The sequence below is a fragment of the Chiloscyllium punctatum genome, chromosome 28 (assembly GCF_047496795.1).
Source record: "Chiloscyllium punctatum isolate Juve2018m chromosome 28, sChiPun1.3, whole genome shotgun sequence".
Lineage (NCBI taxonomy): Eukaryota > Metazoa > Chordata > Chondrichthyes > Orectolobiformes > Hemiscylliidae > Chiloscyllium > Chiloscyllium punctatum.
Window position 1 is genome coordinate 54,294,705 of NC_092766.1, and position 22,250 is coordinate 54,316,954.

Here is a 22,250-nt window from a genome sequence, read left to right on the forward strand (position 1 = left end):
AACCAGGAAGAAGGTCAGGCCAGTCAAGTCTAAAGGAAGGAACTTGTGCTTGAAGTCACTGGAAGTGGGCGAGTTCCTAAATAATTACTTTGCATCGGCATTCACCCAGGAAAAAGATATAGAGGATACTGAGATTTGTGTGGAGCAGGCTAATGTGCTCGGGCAATTTTGAGGTCGAGAAAAAAGCGTTGGATTTCTTGAAGAGCATTAAAGTGGATTAATCCCGAGGGCCAGATGGTAACTACCCCAGGTTATTGAGAGAGGCAAGACAGGAGATTTTTGGGGCCCTGGCCAAGATTTTTGAGTCCTCGCTAGCCACTGGAAAGGTCGTAGAGGACTGGTGTTCCTCTCTTCAAGAAGGGAAATAGGGACAATCCAGGAAATTATAGCCCGGTGAGTCTCATCTCAGTGGTTGGGAATCTTTGGACAGAATTCTTATGGATAGGATTTATGCGCATTTGGGAAAGAATGGCCTAATTAGGGACAGTCAGCGCAGCGTCATGAGATGCACAGGGTTAACGGTCAAAATGTTCTACCCAGAGCTGAAATATCTTTACTATGGAACATGCATTTAAGGTGAAAGAGGGAGAGCTCAAAGGAGATGTGAGGGCTAATATGTTTTCCTCAGAGAGTGGTAGGAATCTGGAACATGCTGCCAGGGATGGTATAGGAGGCAGATATGAGACGGGGTGTTGAAGGGATTTTTGGGTAAGCATGTGGATATGCAAGGATGTGGAACAAAGATAGGCAGAAAGGATGAGTTTAATTTGGTGTCACATTCAGCATAACATTACGGGCTGAAGGGCCCGTTCCTGTGCTGTACTTTGTTGTGTTTCTTTTGTTACAACATGACGGTGAACCCCTCTGTTAATTAAACCAAACACCCAGAAAAGTTCACCTCACCACGTAATCTGTTAAAGTCTGAGTGACAGAAAACTCAGAAATTCCACTATTTAAAGAAAATAGCATCAAATTATTTTTAACTTGAAAAGTGAATATTAAACAACTAATCATAAATCTAAGCTCCCTCTTTCTCTTCACTGTTTATTATCTGCCTCCAGCTATATAACAATATGTTATTTCAATAAGACACTTATTAAAATTACATCAACTTAATTTCAAAAGTACATAGCGCCTCTTGTCTTTTGTGTCTTTCTTCGTCTGTCTGAGGATCTCCCTGGGCCGTTGTCTTCTTTTATTCTGAGTATGTTTCACATGAAAAGGTACCCTTTGATTGAGAGACTTTCCTAATTTCTTGGCGAGCAAGATGTTAACTCTCCCAGACAGCAGTTACTCTCTGACCAATTTTTAAAAGGTCTGCACTTTATATGCTCCCAACAGATCATCTCATTGGCTTGATGCTGGCAAAACAATAAATACAAATTCAATTGGGTTTTGGAATCTTGGGGTATAATTTAAACTGATAGATTAAATTTGAATTATTGTCAAAACAGCAACCAACTCAGGTCTATATTTCACAGCCAAAAGTTACATTTGTTTGCTTTCCCAGTACACTCTGGGATTGCTGGCCAGTCATATACGGTACACAGGTAGTTATAAGCTCTCAGTGCAGAAGAGTGTTCTCTCCTTCTTAAAGATACAGTACACACCTTCAACTTTATAACACTTTGAGTATTATCTTATCAGCAAGTTCATTTATTAAAGTGACAAGCAGCAGATTGTTTACATGACCTTTTTGGCTTCACATTTCAATTTCAACATAGAACAATGGCTTGTGTTTGTGAGAAGATCATGTTGCTGTGTGCAACAGACTGTCACTAATAAGATTATGCTCCCGATAACACAGATTTCCTTTGTCTGTAAATTCTGCATGAAGTGATTTGAACACCTGGAAAGGGATTTGGTTTTCCAATGTGATTTCCATCAATGCACTTATTGGAACCTCAGGCAGACAGACGGACACAGATGGTTGCAAATTTGTTTTCCTCACTGAAGGAAGCACACATTGCCATCAGAGTGTTTGTAACAGAGGGGCACCGGCTTATTCCTGGTTCTGGAGATTGTTGACTAAGTGGGTGAGATTCAGAGATCCTGTACTGCATGTGATAAGAGCTGTTTTCATGGAACTGGATATTATGACCAAAGAGATTGGCAGGATTGATGTTGGCAGCTGTCTCTGCTGATAGGAATCTAGAACAATGGGTCACAGTCTCAGAAATGGAGAGCAGCCTGAGTGACTGAGATAAGAAGAAATGACTTCACTCAAACACCCGGGAATCTGTGATCATTTCCACTTCAAGAACGGAATCACTGACTACATTCCAGAGAATAATTTGCAATGTTTGCAATACAAAGTGGATCAAAAGATGTTGCAGAAACTGGGTGAGTTCTGAAAAGTTAACGATGATGCTACTAAAATGAACACAAATGCTGTGGCTGCTGGAAATTTGAAACAGACTGGCAGGTAATGTAGAGAGAGAGAGAAGCAGAGTTAATGTTTTCCATTTGATTAGATTAGTTTATTTACAGTATGGATTCAGGTCCTTCAGCCCAACAAGTCCACACCGACCCGTCGAAGCGCAACCCACACAGCCCCATTCTCCTACATTTAACACTACAGCCAATTTAGCATGGCCAATTCAGCTAACCTGCACATCTTTGTGACTGTGGGAAGAAACCGGAGCACCCGGAGGAAACCCATGCAGACACAGGGAGAATGTGCAAACTCCACCCAGTCAGTCGCCTAAGGCGGGAAATGAACCCGGGTCTCTGGCGCTGAGAGACAGCAGTGCTAACCACTGTGCCACCGTGCTGCCTACAAACTTTTAATCAGAACAAAAAATGTTATAAAGCTGCAGTCAGGCTCCTGGGGCTAAATGGTAACGTTCTGTCTGTGTTGCTAAAGTTTTTTTTGGGAGAAACAATCCCCTCATTTGCTTGACTGTGGCGCTGTGATTATGCTATTGAAACAGCAAGGACTATTTTTCTATGTCTCATTGATGTCTGGGTGTAAATTAGGGTCCGTTGTTCATCACTGACTCTGGAGGTAGTTCTGATACGTGGGAATATTCAATTTAAAATGTTGATCTTGCAAAACAGGAAGATTTTCTCCCAGACAGGGAATCAGACGTCCATTACTGATCCTCACTGACCATGACAAGACTCAAACCGAGAGATTTATTTTTGTGACTGACACACTCAGATGTGGTATACACTAGCTCACACAGTCCTGTCCTTCCACACACCCCAGTTTCTGGACTCTGAATCAGAGGATCTCGATGGAGAAACACTTCCAGCCATTGGGACAATTCAGGAGATACCCACGATACACATTCTCCCTCAGGGGGAATCCCTGAAAGGTGGTCTGTCAGGTTCACAATGGATATTTCTTTAATATTTGCTCAGTGAATTCCGAGAACAGAGAGATTGATTGGAGGCCCAGATTGTCAGCTTGAAGAGTAGTCACTGCTTTGATGTAGGGAATGGAAGGGTATCATTTGGATTGTTCATTTCACCCATTTGTAGAGGGGGCTATAGCTTTCATTGTGAGTGGGAGCTTGAGAGAAGCTGATTGATCGTGGTTGTGGGGATGTTTATACAACTTTCAGGAACGGATTAATACACCAGAGGAATGTGTCAGTGTTTCCAGGGGGATCCGAGGTGGGGGGGGTGAGGTGGGGGTAATGTGTCAATGTGTACAGGGGGCTCTCAGAGGCTGGGTGGGATGTACATCAATTTACAGGGGGCTCCTGTCCCCCCACCCACCCCCAACCACGTCCAACGCTGCGCCCATCAACCACGTCTGACACCATCCCCCCAACCCCGCCCCCACAACGCCGTACCCCCAACCCCGTGCAACGACGTCCCCGCCCAACCCCGTGCAACGTCGTTCGCCACAACCCCATTCCCCCAACTCCGTACCCGCCTCAACCCATTCCCCCCAACCCCGTGCAACACCGTCCCCCCAACCCCGTTCCCCCAACACCGTGCAACGCCATTCCCCCCAAGCCCATTCCCCCAACCCTGTGCAAACCCATTCCCCCCAACCCCGTACCCGTCCAACCCCGTGCAACGCCGTTCCCGCCCAAACCCATTCCCACAACCCCGTCCCCGCCCAACCCCACCCAAATCCGTCCCCAACCCTGTGCAATGCACCTCCCCCAACCCCGTTCCCTCAACCTCGTGAAACGCCGTCCCCCAACCCGTGCAATGCCGTCCCCAACCCAAACCTGTTCCCCCCAACCCCGTCCCCCCAGCCTTGTGCAATGCCATTCCCCCAACCCCGTTTCCCCTCAACCCCGTCCGCCCAACCTCGTGCAACGCCGTTCCCCCAACCTCGTGCAACGCCGTTCCCCCTAACCCAGAGTAAAGCTGTCCCCCCAACCCCGTCCCCCCAGCCTTGTGCAATGCCATTCCCCCAACCCCGTTTCCCCTCAACCCCGTCCGCCCAACCTCGTGCAACGCCATTCCCCCCCAACCCCGTGCAACACCGTCCCCTCCCAAAACCGTTCCCCAAACCCATTCAACACCGTCCCCCCAACCCCGAGCAACGCCGTTCCCCTTCAACCCCGTTCCCCCCAACCCCATGTAGCACCGTCCCCCCAACCCCGTGCAAAGCGGTTCCTCCAACCCCGTGCAACGCTGTACCCTCCAACCAAGTTCCCCCAACCCTGTGCAACATCGTACCCCCCAACGCCGTTCCCCCAACGCCATCCCCCCAACCATGTGCAACACCGTCCTCTCTAACACCGTACCCCAACCCCGTGCAATGCCGTTCCTCCCCAACCCCATTCCCCCAACCATGTCCCCCCAACCCTGTGCAACGCCGTTCCCCCCAACCCCGTGCAACGCTGTACCCTCCAACCAAGTTCCCCCAACCCTGTGCAACATCGTACCCCCCAACGCCGTTCCCCCAACGCCATCCCCCCAACCATGTGCAACACCGTCCTCTCTAACACCGTACCCCAACCCCGTGCAATGCCGTTCCTCCCCAACCCCATTCCCCCCAACCATTTCCCCCCAACCCTGTGCAACGCCGTTCCCCCCAACCCCGTGCAATGCTGTTCCCCCCACAACGCCGTTCCCCTAACCCCATGCAACACTGTCCCCCCCAACACCGTCCCACCAACCCTGTGCAACACTGTTACCCCCAACGGTATGCAACGCTGTTCCCGTCAACCCTCTCCAACGCTGTTCCCCCAATGCCATTCCCCCAACCCAGTGCAATGCCGTTCCCCACAACGCCGTTCCCCCCCAACCCCGTGCAACGCCGTTCCCCCCAACCCTGTGCAACGCCGTTCCCATTAACCCCGTTCAACTCAGTTCCCCCAATGCCATTCCCCCCAACCCCGTGCAACACCATTCCCCCCCAACCCCGTGCAACGCCGTTTCCCCAACCCTGTGCAACGCCATTGCCCCCAACCCCATGCAATGCCAACTGTCCGACCCCATTCCCCCAACCCCGTTCAACACCGTTCCCCCCCACTCCGTGCAACGCCGTTCCCCCTCACTCCGTGCAACGCCGTTCCCCCCAACCCCATGCAATGCCATCCCCACAATGCCGTCCCCAACCCCGTGCAATGCCGCCCCCCCACAACGTGCAACTCCATTCCCCCCCAACCCCGTGCAACGCGGTTCCCCCCCAACCCCGTGCAACGTGGTTCCCCCCCAACCCCGTGCAAAGCGGTTCCCCCCCAACCCCGTGCAACGCGGTCCCCCCCCAACCCCGTACAACGCGGTTCCCCCCAACTCCGTGCAACGCGGTTCCCCCCCAACCCCGTGCAACACGGTTCCCCGCCAACCCCGTGCTACGCGGCACCCCCCCAACCCCGTGCAACGCAGCACCCCGCCAACCCCGTGCAACGCGGTTCCCCCCCAACCCCGTGCAACGCGGTTCCCCCCAACCCCGTGCAACGCGGTTCCCCCCAACCCCGTGCAACGCGGTTCCCCCCAACCCCGTGCAACGCGGTTCCCCCCAACCCCGTGCAACGCGGTTCCCCCCAACCCCGTGCAACGCGGTTTCCCCCAACCCCGTGCAACGCGGTTTCCCCCAACCCCGTGCAACGCGGTTTCCCCCAACCCCGTGCAACGCGGTTCCCCCCAACCCCGTGCAACGCGGTTCCCCCCCAACGCAGTGCAACGCGGCACCCCCCAACCCCGTGCAACGCGGTTCCCCCCCAACCCCGTGCAACGCGGATCCCCCCCAACGCCGTGCAACGCGGCACCCCCCCAACCCCGTGTAACGCGGTTGCCCCCCAAACCCGTGCAACGCGGTTCCCCCCAACCCCGTGCAACGCGGTTCCCCCCCAACGCCGTGCAACGCGGCACCCCCCCAACCCCGTGCAACGCGGTTCCCCCCCAACCCCGTGCAACGCGGTTCCCCCCCCAACCCCGTGCAACGCGGCACCCCCCCAACCCCGTGCAACGCGGCACCCCCCCAACCCCGTGCAACGCGGCACCCCCCCAACCCCGTGCAATGCGGCACCCCCCCAACCCCGTGCAACGCGGTTCCCCTCCAACCCCGTGCAACGCGGTTCCCCCCCAACCCCGTGCAACGCGGTTCCCCCCCAACGCCGTGCAACGCAGTTCCCCCCCAACCCCGAGCAACATGGCACCCCCCCCAACCCCGTGCAACGCGGCTCCCCCCAACCCCGTGCAACGCGGTTCCCCCCCAACCCCGTGCAACGCGGTTCCCCCCAACCACGTGCAACGCCATCCCCCCAATGCCGTTTCCCCCCACCCCGTGCAACGCCATTCTCCCCCATCCCGTGCAACGCCATTTTCGTGTGTGAGAGAATCCCAGAGTGTGTGTGTTTCCCAGAGTGTGTGAGAGAGAGCCAATCCCAGAGTGTGTGTGAGTGGGACGGAATCCCAGAGTATGCGTGCGAGTTTCCCAGAGTGTGTGTTGAGAGAGGGAATCCCAGCGCGTGTGTCAGACTTGGAATCCCAGAGAGTCCCAGAGTGTGTGTGAGAGAATCCCAGAGTGTGTGAGAGAGAGTGAATGCCAGAGTACGAATGAGAGAATCCCAAAGTATGCGTGCAAGTTTCCCAGAGTCTGTATGTGAGAGGGAATGCCAGAGTGAGTGTTGAGAGAGGGAATCCCAGAGTGTGTGTGGGTTTCCACTAGTGTGTGAGAGAGATGGAATCCCAGAGTGTGAGAGAGAGAGGGAATCCCAGAGAGTCCCAGAGTGTGTGTGTGAGAGAATCCCAGAGTGTGTGTGAGAGTCAAATCCCAGAGTGTGTGCGAGTTGCACAGAGTGTTTATGCGAGAGAGAATCCCAGAGTGTGTGTGAGAGAGGGCATCCCAGAGAGTCCCAGAGTGTGTGTGTGAGAGAGAATCCCAGAGAGTTCCAGAGTGTGTGTGAGAGAGGGAATCCCAGAGAGTCCCAGAGTGTGTGTGAGAGAGGGAATCCACGAGTATGTGTGTGAGAGCGAGGCCCAGGGTGTGTGTGTGTGAGAGGGAGTCCCAGAGAGTGTGTGATAGAGGGAATCCAAGAGTGTATGAATCCAAGGGAGAGAGAAAATCTGAGGGAGTCCCAGCACGCGTGAGAGCGTGGGAGTCCCAGCGCGCGTGAGAGCATGGGAGTCCCAGCGCGCGTGAGAGCGTGGGAGTCCCAGCGCGCGTGAGAGCGTGGGAGTCCCAGCGCGCGTGAGAGCGTGGGAGTCCCAGCGCGCGTGAGAGCGTGGGAGTCCCAGCGCGCGTGAGAGCGTGGGAGTCCCAGCGCGCGTGAGAGCGTGGGAGTCCTAGCGCGCGTGAGAGCGTGGGAGTCCCAGCGTACCCCAGAGTGTAAGAGAGAGAGCCAATCCCAGCGCGCCCCAGAGTATGTGAGAGGGAGAGCTAATCCCAGCGCGCCCCAGAGTATGTGAGAGGGAGAGCCAATCCCAGCGCGCCCCAGAGTATGTGAGAGGGAGAGCCAATCCCAGCGCGCCCCAGAGTATGTGAGAGGGAGAGCCAATCCCAGCGCGCCCCAGAGTATGTGAGAGGGAGAGACAATCCCAGCGCGCCCCAGAGTATGTGAGAGGGAGAGCCAATCCCAGCGAGCCCCAGAGTATGTGAGAGGGAGTCCCCGTGTGTGTGGGAGAGAAGGAATCCCAGAGAGTCCCAGAGTGTGTATCAGAGAATCCCAGAGTGTGTATCAGAGAATCCCAGAGTGTGTGTGAGAGAATCCCAGAGTGTGTGTGAGAGAGGGCATCCCAGAGAGTCCCCGAGAGTGTGTGAAAGAGGGAATCCAAGAATGTGTGTGAGAGAGAGAGAGAATCCGAGAGAGTCCCAGAGTGTGTGAGAGAGAGGGAATCCCAGATGTGTGTGAGAGAGGGAATCCCAGAGAATCCCAGAGTTTGTGTGCGAGTTTCCCAGAGTGTGTATGTGAGAGGGGATCCCAGCGTGAGTGTTGAGAGTGGGAATCCCAGCGTGTGTGTGTGTGAGTGGGAATCCCAGCGTGTGTGTGTGTGTGAGTGAGAATCCCAGCGTGTGTGTGTGTGAGTGGGAATCCCAGCGTGTGTGTGTGTGAGTGGGAATCCCAGCGTGTCCCAGAGTGTAAGAGAGAGAGCCAATCCCAGAGTGTGTGTGAGAGAGGGCATCCCTGAGAGCCCCAGAGTGTAAGAGAGAGAGCCAATCCCAGAGTGTGTGTGAGAGAGGTCATCCCTGAAAGTTCCAGAGTATGTGAGAGGGAGTCCCCGTGTGTGTGGGAGAGAAGGAATCCCAGAGAGTCCCAGAGTGTGTGAGAGAGAGTGAATCCCAGAGTGTGTGTGAGAGAATCCCAGAGTGAGAGAGAGAGAGGGAATCCCAGAGTGTGTTGGTGTGCGAGAATCCCAGAGTGTATGTGTGAGAGGGAATCCCAGAGTGTGTGTGTGAGAGGGAATCCCAGAGAGTCCCCGAGAGTTTTTGATAGAGGGAATCCAAGAGTGTGTGTGAGAGAGGGAATCCCAGAGAGTCCCAGAGTGTGTGTGAGTGAGGGAATCCCAGAGAGCCCCAGAGTGTGTGTGAGAGAGGGAATCCCAGAGTGTGTGTGAGAGAGGGAATACCAGAGTGTGTGTGAGAGAGGAAATCCCAGAGTGTGTAAGGAAATCCCACAGTGAGTAAGAGAGAGTCCCAGAGTATGTGAGACAGTCCCAGAAGCCTATGGTGTGTAAGGGAATCCCAAATGTAAGAGAGATTCCCTGAGTGTGCCAGAGTATGCGAGAGAATTCCAGTGTGTGTATAAGAGAATCACAGTGTCCCAGAGTGTGTCTGTGAGTGTCCCAGATTGTGTGTGAGAGAGAGAGGGGATCCCAGAGAGTCCCAGAGTGTGTGTGAGAGTGGGAATCCCAGAGTGTGTCTGAGAGAGGGAATCCCAGATTGTGCGTGAGAGAGGGAATTCCAGCGAGTCCCTGTGTGTGAGAGGGAATCGCAGAGTGTGTGTGAGGGAATCCCAGAGTATGTGTGAGAGTGTCCCAGAGTGGGAATCCCAGAATGTGTGAGAGAGAGGGAATGCCAGAGTGTGTGTGTGAGAGGGAATTCCAGAGAGTTCCAGGTTGTGTGTGAGAGAATCCCAGCGTGTGTGAGAGAGAGGGTATCCCAGAGTGTGTGTGAGAGAATCCCAGAGTGTGTGTGATTGAGGGAATCCAAGAGTGTGTGTGAGACAGAGAGAGAATCCGAGAGAGTGGGAATCCCAGAGTGTGTGAGAGAGATGTAATCCCAGAGTGTGTGAGAGAGTAAACCCCAGAGTGTGTGTGAGTGAGGGAATCCCAGAGAGCCCCCGAGTGTGTGTGAGAGAGGGAATCCCAGAGAGCCCCCGAGTGTGTGTGAGAGAGCCAATCCCCGAGTGTGTGTGTGAGAGAGAGTCCCCGAGTGTGTGTGAGAGAGGGAGTCCCCGAGTGTGTGTGAGAGAGGGAGTCCCCGAGTGTGTGTAAGAGAGGGAGTCCCCGAGTGTGTGTGAGAGAGGGCGTCCCCGAGTGTGTGTGAGAGAGGGCACTTCAGAGCGTGTGTGTGAGAGAGGGCATCCCAGAAAACCCCAGAGTGTGTGTGAGGGAGGGAATCCCACAGAGCCCCAGAGTGTGTGTGAGGGAGGGAATCCCAGAGAGCCCCAGAGTGTGTGTGAGAGAGGGCATCCCAGAGTGTGTGTGAGAGAGGGCATCCCAGAGTGTGTGTAAGAGAGGGAGTCCCAGAGTGTGTGTGAGAGAGGGCATCCCAGAGTGTCCCAGAGTGTGTGTGAGAGAGGGCATCCCAGAGTGTGTGTGAGAGAGGGCATCCCAGAGTGTGTGTGTGAGAGAGGGCATCCCAGAGAGCCCGAGAGTATGTGTGTGAGAGGGAATCCCAGAGAGCCCCAGAATGTGTGTGAGAGAGGGCATCCCAGAGTGTGTGTGAGAGAGAGGGCATCCCAGAGAGCCCCAGAGTGTGTGTGTGAGAGGGAATCCCAGAGAGCCCCAGAGTGTGTGTGAGAGAGGGCATCCCAGAGTGTGTGTGAGAGAGGGAATCCCAGACTGTGTGTGAGAGAGGGCACCCCAGAGTGTGTGCGTGAGAGAGGGCATCCCAGAGAGCCCCAGAGTGTGTGTGAGGGAGGGAATCCCAGAGAGCCCCAGAGTGTGTGTGAGAGAGGGCATCACAGAGTGTGTGTGAGAGAGGGCATCCCAGAGAGTGTGTGTGAGGGAGGGCACCCCAGAGAGTGTGTGTGAGGGAGGGCACCCCAGTGAGCCCCAGAGTGTGTGTGCGGGAGGGAATCCCAGAGTCTGTGTGTGCGGGAGGGAATCCCCGAGTGTGTGGGATAGAAGGAATCCCCGAGTGTGTGGGATAGAAGGAATCCCCGAGTGTATGTGAGAGGGAATCCCAGAGAGTCCCCGAGAGTGTGTGCTAGAGGGAATCCAAGAGTGTGTGTGAGCGAGAGAGAATCCGAGAGAGTCCCAGATTGTGTGAGAGAGTGGGAATTCCAGTGTGTGTGCGAGTTTCCCAGAGTGTGTGTGAGAGAGGGAATCCCTGAGTGTGTGTGTGAGAGAATCCCAAAGTGTGTGAGGTAGGGAATCTCAGAGTGTGTGCGTGAGCGAATCCCAGACTGTGTGACATTTTCCCGAGTGTGTGTGAGAGAGGGAATCCCAGAGAGACACAGATTGTGTTTGAGAGAATCCCAGCGTGTGTGTGAGAGAGGGAATCCCTGTGTGTGTGTGAGAGAGAATCCCAAAGTGTGTGAGAGAGAGGGAATCCCAGAGTGTGTGCGTGAGCGAATCCTAGACTGTGTGTGAGAGTCGGAATCCCAGAGTGTTTATGAGAGAGGGAATCCCAGAGTATGAATGAGAGAATCCCAAGGTGTGTGTGGTGAGTTTCCCAGAGTGTGTATGTGAGAGGGAATGCCAGAGTGAGTGTTGAGAGAGGGAATCCCAGAGAGTGTGTGTGAGAGAGGAAATCCCAGAGAGTGTGTGTGAGAGAGGGAATCTCAGAGTGTGTGTGTGAGAGAGGGAATCCCAGAGAGTGTGTGTGAGAGAGAGAATCCCAGAGTGTCAGAGGGAATCCCAGAGTGCGTGTGAGAGAGGTCAAATCCCAGAGTGTGTGAGAGAGAGGGAATCCCAGAGAGTCCCAGAGTGTGGGTAAGAGTGGAAAACCCGGAGTGTTTGAGGGAATTCCCAGAGTGTGTGAGAGAAACCCAGGGTGTTTGGGCGAGGGTCCTAGCGTCCCAGATTGTGTAAGGGAATCCCAGAGAGTCCCAGAATGTGAGAGAGGGAATTCCAAATTGTGTGTGTGTGTGTGTGTGAGAGAGAATCCCAGAGTGTGTGTGTGGATTTCCCAGAGTGTGTTTGGGAGAGGGGATCCCAGAGTGTGTGTGAGCTGAAGGGAATCTCAGAGAGTCCCTGAGTGTGTGTGAGAGTGGGAATCCCAAAGTGTGAGAGAAAGTTAGAATCCCAGAGTGTGTGTGTGAGTTTCCCAGAGTGTGTGTGTGAGAGGGCATCCCAGAGTGTGTGTGTGAGAGGGCTTCCCAGAATGTGTGTGAGAGCGGGAATCCCAGAGTGTGTGTCAGAGTGGAAATCCCAGAGTGTGTGAGAGCGGGAATCCCAGAGTGTGTAAGAGAACCTCAGAGCGTGTAACGAAGTCCCACAGTGAGTAAGAGAGAGTCCCAGAGTAAGTGAGAGAGTCCCAGAAGCCTGTGGTGTGGAAGGGCATCCCAAATGTAAGAGAGATTTCCTGAGTGTGCCAGAGTATGCGAGAGAATTCCAGTGTGTGTAAGAGAATCACAGTGTCTGTGAGTGTGTCTGTGAGTGTCCCAGATTGTTTGTGAGAGAGAGAGGGGATCCCTGAGAGTCCCAGAGTGTGTGTGAGAATGGGAATCCCAGAGGGTGTCTGAGAGAGGGAATCCCAGATTGTGTGTGAGAGAGGGAATTCCAGCGAGTCTCTGTGTGTGAGAGGGAATCCCAGAGTATGTGTGAGAGTGTCCCAGAGTGGGAATCCCAGAGTGTGTGAGAGAGAGGGAATGCCAGAGTGTGTGTGTGAGAGGGAATTCCAGAGAGTTCCAGGTTGTGTGTGAGAGAATCCCAGCGTGTGTGAGAGAGAGGGTATCCCAGAGTGTGTGAGAGAGAGGGAATCCCAGAGAGTCTCAGTGTGTGTGTGTGAGCGAATCCCAGACTCTGTGAGTGCCGGAATCCCAGAGTGTGTATGCGAGTTTCACAGAGCGTTTGTGCGAGAGGGAGTCCCAGGGTGTGTGAGAGAGGGAATCCCAGAAGTGTGTGAGAGAGGGCATCCCAGGGTGTGTGGGAGAGAGGGCATCCCACAGAATCCAGGAGTGTGTTTGTGTGTGAGAGAATCCCAGAATGTGTGTGTGAGAGAGGGAATCCCAGAGTGCGTTTGAGTGAGGGAATCCCAGAGAGTGCGTGAGAGAGGGATTTCCAAAGGGTGTGTGTGAGAGAGGGATTCCCAGAGGGTGTGTGTGAGAGAGGGAATCCCAGAGTGTGTGAGAGAAAGGGAATCCCAGAGTATGATTGAGAGAATCCCAAAGTATGCGTGTGAGTTTCCCAGAGTGTGTATGTGAGAGGGAATTCCAGAGAGTCCCCGAGAATGTGTGATAGAGGGACTCCAAGGGTGTGTGTGAGCGAGAGAGAATCCGGGAGAGTCCCAGATTGTGTGAGAGAGTGGGAAATCCAGTGTGTGTGCGAGTTTCCCAGAGTGTGTGTGTGTGAGAGGGAATCCCTGAGTGTGTGAGAGAGGGAATCCCATAGTTTGTGAGAGAGACGGAATCCCAGAGTGCGTGTGAGAGAGGGAATCCCAGAGAGTCCCAGAGTGTGTATGAGAGAATACCAGCGTGTGTGTGAGAGTGGGAATCCCAGAATGTGTGTGAGAGAGGGAATCCCAGAGTGTGTGAGAGAGCAGAAATCCCAAATTGTGTGTGAGAGGGAATCCCAGACTGTGTGTGAGAGTCGGAATCCCAAAGTGTGTATGAGAGGGGGAATCGCAGAGTACGAATGGGAGAATCCCAAAGCGTGTGTGCGAGTTTCCCAGAGTGTGTATGTGAGAGGAATGCCAGAGTGAGTTTGTGTGAGAGAGGGAATCCCAGAGTTTGTGTGAGAGAGGGAATCCCCGAGTGTGCGTGAGAGAGGGAATCCCAGAGTGTGTGTGAGACGGGGAATCCCCGGGTGTGCGTGAGAGGGGGAATCCCCGAGTGTGCGTGAGAGAGGGAATCCCCGAGTGTGCGTGAGAGGGGGAATCCCCGACTGTGCATGAGATTATTCCAGAGTGTGGGAGAGAGAGGGAATCCCAGAGAGTCCCAGAGTGTGTGTGAGAGAGGGGGAATCCCAGAGTATGTCAGAGAGAGAGAATCCCAGAGAGTCCCAGTGTGTGAGAGAGGGAATCCCAGAGCGTGTGAGAGAGGGAATCCCAGAGTGTGTGTGAGAAGGCAAATCCCAGAGTGTGTGTGAGAGAGGGAATCCCAGAGTGTGTGTGAGAGAGAGGGAGTCCCAGAGTGTGGGTAAGAGTGGCAATCCCAGAAGGTTTGAGGCAATTCCCAGAGTGTGTGAGAGAAACCCAGGGTGTGTGGGCGAGGGTCCTAGCGTCCCAGGTTGTGTAAGGGAATCCCAGAGAGTCCCAGAATCTGAGAGAGAGAATCCCAGAGTGTGTGTGTGGGTTTCCCAGAGTGTGTTTGAGAGAGGGGATCCTAGAGTGTGTGTGAGCTGAAGGGAATCTCAGAGTCCCTGAGTGAGTGTGAGAGTGGGAATCTCAAAAAGAGAGAGAAAGTTAGAATCCCAGAGTGTGTGTGTGAGTTTCCCAGTGTGTATGTGAGAGAGAATCCGAGATTGTGTGTGAGAGAATCCCAGAGTGTGTGTGAGAGAGAGAATCCCAGAGTGTGTGTGAGAGAGGGTATCCCAGAGTGTGTGTGAGAGCGGGAATCGCAGAGTGTGTAAGGGAATCTCAGTGTGTCCCCGAGTTTGTTAGGGATTCCTAGAGTGTGTGAGAGAGAATTGTAGAGCATATAAGGGAATCCCACAGTGAGTAAGAGAGAGTCCCAAAGTAAGTGAGAGAGTCCCAGAAGCCTATGGTGTGTAAGGGAATCCCAAATGTAAGAGAGATTCCCTGAGTGTGCCAGAGTGTGCGAGAGAATTCCAGTGTGTGTAAGAGAAGCACAGTGTCCCAGAGTGTGTGTGAGAGAGTCCCAGAGTGTGTGTGAGAGAGCCAATCCCAGAGTGTGCGTGAGAGAGGAAATCCCAGACAGTCCCAGAGTGTGTGTGAGAGAGGGAATCCCAGACAGTCCCAGAGTGTGTGTGTAGGGAATCCAAGAGTGTGTGTGAGAGAGGGGGTCCCAGAGTGTGTGTGAGAGAGGGAGTACCAGACTCTGTGAGTGTCGGAATCCCAGAGTGTGTATGCGAGTTTCACAGAGCGTTTGTGAGTGAGGGAGTCCAAGCGTGTGTGTGAGAGAGGGAATCCCCGAGTGTGTGTGAGGGAGGGAATCCCAGAGAGCCCCAGAGTGTGTGTGAGGGAGGGCACCCCAGAGTGTGTGTGAGGGAGGGCACCCCAGAGTGTGTGTGTGAGAGGGAATCCCAGAGAGCCCCAGAGTGTGTGTGAGGGAGGGAATCCCAGAGAGCCCCAGAGTGTGTGTGTGAGAGGGAATCCCAGAGAACCCCAGAGTGTGTGTGAGGGAGGGAATCCCAGAGAGCCCCAGAGTGTGTGTGTGAGAGGGAATCCCAGAGAGCCCCAGAGTGTGTGTGAGGGAGGGAATCCCAGAGAGCCGCAGAGTGTGTGTGTGAGAGGGAATCCCAGAGCGCCCCAGAGTGTGTGTGAGGGAGGGAATCCCAGAGAGCCCCAGTGTGTGTGAGGGAGGGAATCCCCGAGTGTGTGGGATAGAAGGAATCCCAGAGTGTGTGTGAGAGAGGGAATCCCAGAGTATGAATGAGAGGATCCCAAAGTATGCGTGTGAGTTTCCCAGAGTGTGTATGTGAGAGGGAATCCCAGAGAGTCCCCGAGAGTGTGTGCTAGAGGGAATCCAAGAGTGTGTGTGAGCGAGAGAGAATCCGAGAGAGTCCCAGATTGTGTGAGAGTGTGGGAAATCCAGTGTGTGTGCGAGTTTCCCAGAGTGTGTGTGTGAGAGAGGGAATCCCTGAGTGTGTGTGTGAGAGAATGCAAAGAGAGATAGGGAATCCCATAGTATGTGAGAGAGACGGAATCCCAAAGTGTGTGTGAGAGAGGGAATCCCAGAGTGTGTATGAGAGAATCCCAGAGCGTCTGTGACATTTTCCCGAGTGTGTGTGACAGAGGGAATCCCAGAGAGACCCAGATCGTGTTTGAGAGAATCCCAGCGTGTGTGTGAGAGAGGGAATCCCTGAGTGTGTGTGTGAGAGAATCCCAAAGTGTGTGAGAGAGAGGGAATCCCAGTGTGTGTGAGAGAGCTGGAATCCCAGAGTGTGTGCGTGAGCGAATCCAAGACTGTGTGTGAGAGTCGGAATCCCAGAGTGTGTATGAGAGAGGGAATCCCAGAGTATGAAGGAGACAATCCCAAGGAGTGTGTGCGAGTTTCACAGAGTGTGTATGTGAGACGGAATGCCAGAGTGAGTGTTGAGAGTGGGAATCCCAGAGAGTGTGTGTGAGAGAGGGAATCCCAGAGAGAGTGTGTGAGAGAGGGAATCTCAGAGAGAGTGTGAGAGAGAGGGAATCCCAGAGAGTGTGTGAGAGAGGGAATCCCAGAGTGTGTGTGTGAGAGAGAAAACCAGAGTGTGTGTGCGAGAGAGAGAAAACCAGAGTGTGTTTGTGAGAGAGAATCCAAGAGAGTCCCAGAGTGTCAGAGGGAATCCCAGAGTGCGTGTGAGAGAGGGCAAATCCCAGAGTGTGTGAGAGAGAGGGAATCCCAGAGAGTCGCAGAGTGTGGGTAAGAGTGGAAATCCCAGAGTGTTTGAGGGAATTCCCAGAGTGTGTGAGAGAAACCCAGGGTGTTTGGGCGAGGGCCTTGCGTCCCAGATTGTGTAAGGGAATCCCAGAGAGTCCCAGAATATGAGAGAGGGAATTCCAGTGTGTGTGTGTGTGTGTGTGTGTGTGTGTTTGTGAGAGAATCCCAGAGTGTGTGTGAGGGTTTTCCAGAGTGTGTTTGAGAGAGGGGATCTCAGAGAGTGTGTGAGCTGAAGGGAATTTCAGAGAGTCCCTGAGTGTGTGTGAGAGTGGGAATCCCAAAGTGTGAGAGAAAGTTAGAATCCCAGAGTGTGTGTGTGAGTTTCCCAGTGTGTTTGTGAGAGAGGGCATCCCAGAATGTGTGTGATAGAGGGAAACCCAGAGTGTGTGTCAGAGTGGAAATCCCAGAGTGTGTAAGAGAACATCAGAGCGTGTAACAGAACCTCAGAGCGTGTAAGAAAATCCCACAGTGAGTAAGAGAGAGTCCCAGAATAAGTGAGAGAGTCCCAGAAGCCTATGGTGTGTAAGGGAATCCCAAATGTAAGAGAGATTCCCTGAGTGTGCCAGAGTATGCGAGAGAATTCCAGTGTGTGTAAGAGAATCACAGTGTCCCAGAGTGTGTCTGTGAGTGTCCCAGATTGTGTGTGAGAGAGTCCCAGAGGGTGAGAGAGAGAGGTAATCCCAGAGAGTCCCAGTGTGTCAGAGAGGGAATCCCAGAGTGTGTGTGCGATAGTGAATCCCAGAGCGTGCGAGAGAGGGAATCCCAGAGTGTGTGTGAGAGAGGGAATCCCAGAGTGTGTTTGAGAGAGGGAATCCCCGAGTGTGCGTGAGAGAGGGAATCCCCGAATGTGCGTGAGATTATTCCAGAGTGTGGGAGAGAGAGGGAATCCCAGAGAATCCCAGAGTGTGTGTGAGAGAGGGGGAATCCCAGAGTGTGTGAGAGAGAGAGAATCCCAGAGAGTCCCAGAGTTTCAGAGGGAATCCCAGAGTGCTTGTGTGATAGTGAATCCCAGAGCGTGTGAGAGAGGGCAAATCCCAGAGTGTGTGAGAGAGAGGGAATCCCAGAGAGTCCCAGAGTGTGGGTAAGAGTGGAAATCCCAGAGTGTTTGAGGGAATTCCCAGAGTGTGTGAGAGAAACCCATTTTTTTTGGGCGAGGGTCCTAGCGTCCCAGATTGTGTAAGGGAATCCCAGAGAGTCCCAGAATGTGAGAGAGGGAATTCCAGTGTGTGTGTGTGTGTGTGTGTGTGTGAGAGAGAGAGAATCCCAGAGTGTGTGTGTGGGTTCCCCAGATTGTGTTTGAGAGAGGGGATCCCAGAGTGTGTGTGAGCTGAAGGGAATCTCAGAGAGTCCCTGAGTGTGTGTGAGAGTGGGAATCCCAAAGTGTGAGAGAAAGTTAGAATCCCAGAGTGTGTGTGTGAGTTTCCCAGTGTGTTTGTGAGAGAGGGCATCCCAGAGTGTGTGTGTGAGAGGGCATCCCAGAATGTGTGTGAGTGAGGGAATCCCAGAGTGTGTGTCAGAGTGGAAATCCCAGTGTGTGTGAGAGCGGGAAGCCCAGAGTGTGTAAGAGAACCTCAGAGCGTGTAAGGAAATCCCACAGTGAGTAAGAGAGAGTCCCAGAGTAAGTGAGAGAGTCCCAGAAGCCTATGGTGTGTAAGGGAATCCCAAATGTAAGAGAGATTACCTGAGTATGCCAGAGTATACGAGAGAATTCCTGTGTGTGTAAGAGAATCACAGTGTCCCAGAGTGTGTCTGTGAGTGTCCCAGATTGTGTGTGAGAGAGTCCCAGAGTGTGAGAGAGAGAGGGGATCCCAGAGAGTCCCAGAGTGATGGTGAGAGAGAGAGTCCCAGAGTGATGGTGAGAGAGAGTATCCCAGAGTGTGTGTGAGAGAGAGAATCCCAGAGTGTGCGTGAGAGAGAGAATCCCAGAGTGATGGTGCGAGAGAGTATCCCAGAGAGTGTGTGAGAGAGGGAATCCCAGATTGTGCGTGATAGAGGGAATCCCAGATTGTGCGTGAGAGATGGAATCCCAGAGAGTGTGTGAGAGAGGTAGTCCCAGGTTGTGTGGGAGAGAGGGCATCCCACAGAATTCAGGAGTGTGTTTGTGTGTGAGAAATTCCCAGAGTGTGTGTGAGAGAGGGAAACCCAGAGTGAGTGTGAGAGAACCCCAGAATGTGTGTGTGTGAGAGAATCCCAGAGTGTGTTTGTGAGAGGGAATCCCAGAGAGCCCCAGAGTGTTTGTGAGAGAGGGAATCCCAGAGTGCGTTTGAGTGAGGGAATCCCACAGTGTGTGAGAGAGAGAGAATGCCAGAGAGTGTGTGAGAGAGGGCATCCCAGAGAGTGTGTGAGAGAGGTAGTCCCAGGGTGTGTGAGAGAGAGGGCATCCCACAGAATTCAGGAGTGTGTTTGTGTGTGAGAAATTCCCAGAGTGTGTGTGAGAGAGGGAAACCCAGAGTGAGTTTGAGAGAATCCCAGAATGTATGTGTGTGAGAGAATCCCAGAGTGTGTTTGTGAGAGGGAATCCCAGAGAGCCCCAGAGTGTGTGTGAGAGAGGGAATCCCAGAGTGCGTTTGAGTGAGGGAATCCCAGAGTGTGTGAGAGAGAGGGAATGCCAGAGAGTGTGTGAGTGAGGGCATCCCAGAGTGTGCGTGAGAGAGGGAATCCCCGAGTGTGTGTGAGAGAGGGAATCCCAGAGTGTGTGTGTGATAGTGAATCCCAGAGCGTGCGAGAGAGGGAATCCCAGAGTGTGTGTCAGAGTGGAAATCCCAGTGTGTGTGAGAGCGGGAATCCCAGAGTGTGTAAGAGAACCTCAGAGCGTGTAAGAGAGAGTCCCAAAGTAAGTGAGAGAGTCCCAGAAGCCTATGGTGTGTAAGGGAATCCCAAATGTAAGAGAGATTCCCTGAGTGTGCCAGAGTATGCGAGAGAATTCCAGTGTGTGTACGAGAATCACAGTGTCCCAGAGTGTGTCTGTGAGTGTCCCAGATTGTGTGTGAGAGAGTCCCAGAGGGTGAGAGAGAGAGGTAATCCCAGAGAGTCCCAGTGTGTCAGAGAGGGAATCCCAGAGTGTGTGTGTGATAGTGAATCCCAGAGCGTGCGAGAGAGGGAATCCCAGAGTGTGTGTGAGATAGCAAATCCCAGAGTGTGTGTGAGAGAGGGAATCCCAGAGTGTGTGTGAGAGAGGGAATCCCAGAGTGTGTGTGAGAGAGGGAATCCCAGAGTGTGTTTGAGAGAGGGAATCCCCGAGTGTGCGTGAGAGAGGGAATCCCCGAGTGTGCGTGAGGGGGGGAATCCCCGAATGTGCGTGAGATTATTCCAGAGTGTGGGAGAGAGAGGGAATCCCAGAGAGTCCCAGAGTGTGTGTGAGAGAGGGGGAATCCCAGAGTGTGTGAGAGAGAGAGAATCCCAGAGAGTCCCAGAGTTTCAGAGGGAATCCCAGAGTGCGTGTGTGATAGTGAATCCCAGAGCGTGTGAGAGAGGGCAAATCCCAGAGTGTGTGAGAGAGAAGGAATCCCAGAGAGTCCCAGAGTGTGGGTAAGAGTGGAAATCCCAGAGTGTTTGAGGGAATTCCCAGAGTGTGTGAGAGAAACCCATGGTGTTTGGGCGAGGGTCCTAGCGTCCCAGATTGTGTAAGGGAATCCCAGAGAGTCCCAGAATGTGAGAGAGGGAATTCCAGTGTGTGTGTGTGTGTGTGAGAGAGAGAGAGAATCCCAGAGTGTGTGTGTGGGTTCCCCAGATTGTGTTTGAGAGAGGGGATCCCAGAGTGTGTGTGAGCTGAAGGGAATCTCAGAGAGTCCCTGAGTGTGTGTGAGAGTGGGAATCCCAAAGTGTGAGAGAAAGTTAGAATCCCAGAGTGTGTGTGTGAGTTTCCCAGTGTGTTTGTGGGAGAGGGCATCCCAGAGTGTGTGTGTGAGAGGGCATCCCAGAATGTGTGTGAGTGAGGGAATCCCAGAGTGTGTGTCAGAGTGGAAATCCCAGTGTGTGTGAGAGCGGGAAGCCCAGAGTGTGTAAGAGAACCTCAGAGCGTGTAAGGAAATCCCACAGTGAGTAAGAGAGAGTCCCAGAGTAAGTGAGAGAGTCCCAGAAGCCTATGGTGTGTAAGGGAATCCCAAATGTAAGAGAGATTCCCTGAGTATGCCAGAGTATACGAGAGAATTCCTGTGTGTGTAAGAGAATCACAGTGTCCCAGAGTGTGTCTGTGAGTGTCCCAGATTGTGTGTGAGAGAGTCCCAGAGTGTGAGAGAGAGAGGGGATCCCAGAGAGTCCCAGAGTGATGGTGAGAGAGAGACTCCCAGAGTGATGGTGAGAGAGAGTATCCCAGAGTGTGTGTGAGAGAGAGAATCCCAGAGTGTGCGTGAGAGAGAGAATCCCAGAGTGATGGTGCGAGAGAGTATCCCAGAGTGTGTGTGAGAGAGTGAATCCCAGATTGTGCGTGATAGAGGGAATCCCAGATTGTGCGTGAGAGATGGAATCCCAGAGAGTGTGTGAGAGAGGTAGTCCCAGGTTGTGTGGGAGAGAGGGCATCCCACAGAATTCAGGAGTGTGTTTGTGTGTGAGAAATTCCCAGAGTGTGTGTGAGAGAGGGAAACCCAGAGTGAGTGTGAGAGAACCCCAGAATGTGTGTGTGTGAGAGAATCCCAGAGTGTGTTTGTGAGAGGGAATCCCAGAGAGCCCCAGAGTGTTTGTGAGAGAGGGAATCCCAGAGTGCGTTTGAGTAAGGGAATCCCAGAGTGTGTGAGAGAGAGGGAATGCCAGAGAGTGTGTGAGAGAGGGCATCCCAGAGAGTGTGTGAGAGAGGTAGTCCCAGGGTGTGTGGGAGTGAGGGCATCCCACAGAATTCAGGAGTGTGTTTGTGTGTGAGAAATTCCCAGAGTGTGTGAGAGAGAGGGGAACCCAGAGTGAGTGTGAGAGAATCCCAGAATGTGTGTGTGTGAGAGAATCCCAGAGTGTGTTTGTGAGAGGGAATCCCAGAGAGCCCCAGAGTGCTTGTGAGAGAGGGAATCCCAGAGTGCGTTTGAGTGAGGGAATTCCCAGAGTGTGTGAGAGAAACCCAGGGTGTTTGGGCGAGGGTCCTAGCGTCCCAGATTGTGTAAGAGAATCCCAGAGAGTCCCAGAATATGAGAGAGGGAATTCCAGTGTGTGTGTGTGTGTGTGTGTGTTTGTGAAAGAATCCCAGAGTGTGTGTGAGGGTTTCCCAGAGTGTGTTTGAGAGAGGGGATCTCAGAGTGTGTGTGAGCTGAAGGGAATTTCAGAGAGTCCCTGATTGTGTGTGAGAGTGGGAATCCCAAAGTGTGAGAGAAAGTTAGAATCCCAGAGTGTGTGTGTGAGTTTCCCAGTGTGTTTGTGAGAGAGGGCACCCAGAATGTGTGTGAGAGAGGGAAACCCAGAGTGTGTGTCAGAGTGGAAATCCCAGTGTGTGTGAGAGCGGGAATCCCAGAGTGTGTAAGAGAACCTCAGAGCGTGTAAGAAAATCCCACAGTGAGTAAGAGAGAGTCCCAGAGTAAGTGAGAGAGTCCCAGAAGCCTATGGTGTGTAAGGGAATCCCAAATGTAAGAGAGATTCCCTGAGTGTGCCAGAGTATGCGAGAGAATTCCAGTGTGTGTAAGAGAATCACAGTGTCCCAGAGTGTGTCTGTGAGTGTCCCAGATTGTGCGTGAGAGAGTCCCAGAGGGTGAGAGAGAGAGGTAATTCCAGAGAGTCCCAGTGTGTCAGAGAGGGAATCCCAGAGTGTGTGTGAGATAGCAAATCCCAGAGTGTGTGTGAGAGAGGGAATCCCAGAGTGTGTGTGAGAGAGGGAATCCCAGAGTGTGTGTGAGAGAGGGAATCCCAGAGTGTGTTTGAGAGAGGGAATCCCCGAGTGTGTATGAGAGAGGGAATCCCCGAATGTGCGTGAGATTATTCCAGTGTGGGAGAGAGAGGGAATCCCAGAGAGTCCCAGAGTGTGTGTGAGAGAGGGGGAATCCCAGA

At 53.3% G+C, this 22,250-nt stretch overlaps 1 long non-coding RNA gene across 1 annotated transcript in view; it reads left to right on the plus strand.

The window, feature by feature from the left end:
- LOC140453856 (uncharacterized) overlaps positions 1-22,250 on the plus strand; it is a 44,372-nt gene that overhangs the window by 6,653 nt on the left and 15,469 nt on the right. Inside the window, exon 4 of the long non-coding RNA XR_011952513.1 lies at positions 2,148-2,343. This is a non-coding gene — a long non-coding RNA (uncharacterized lncRNA). The remainder of the gene's footprint in view (positions 1-2,147; positions 2,344-22,250) is intronic.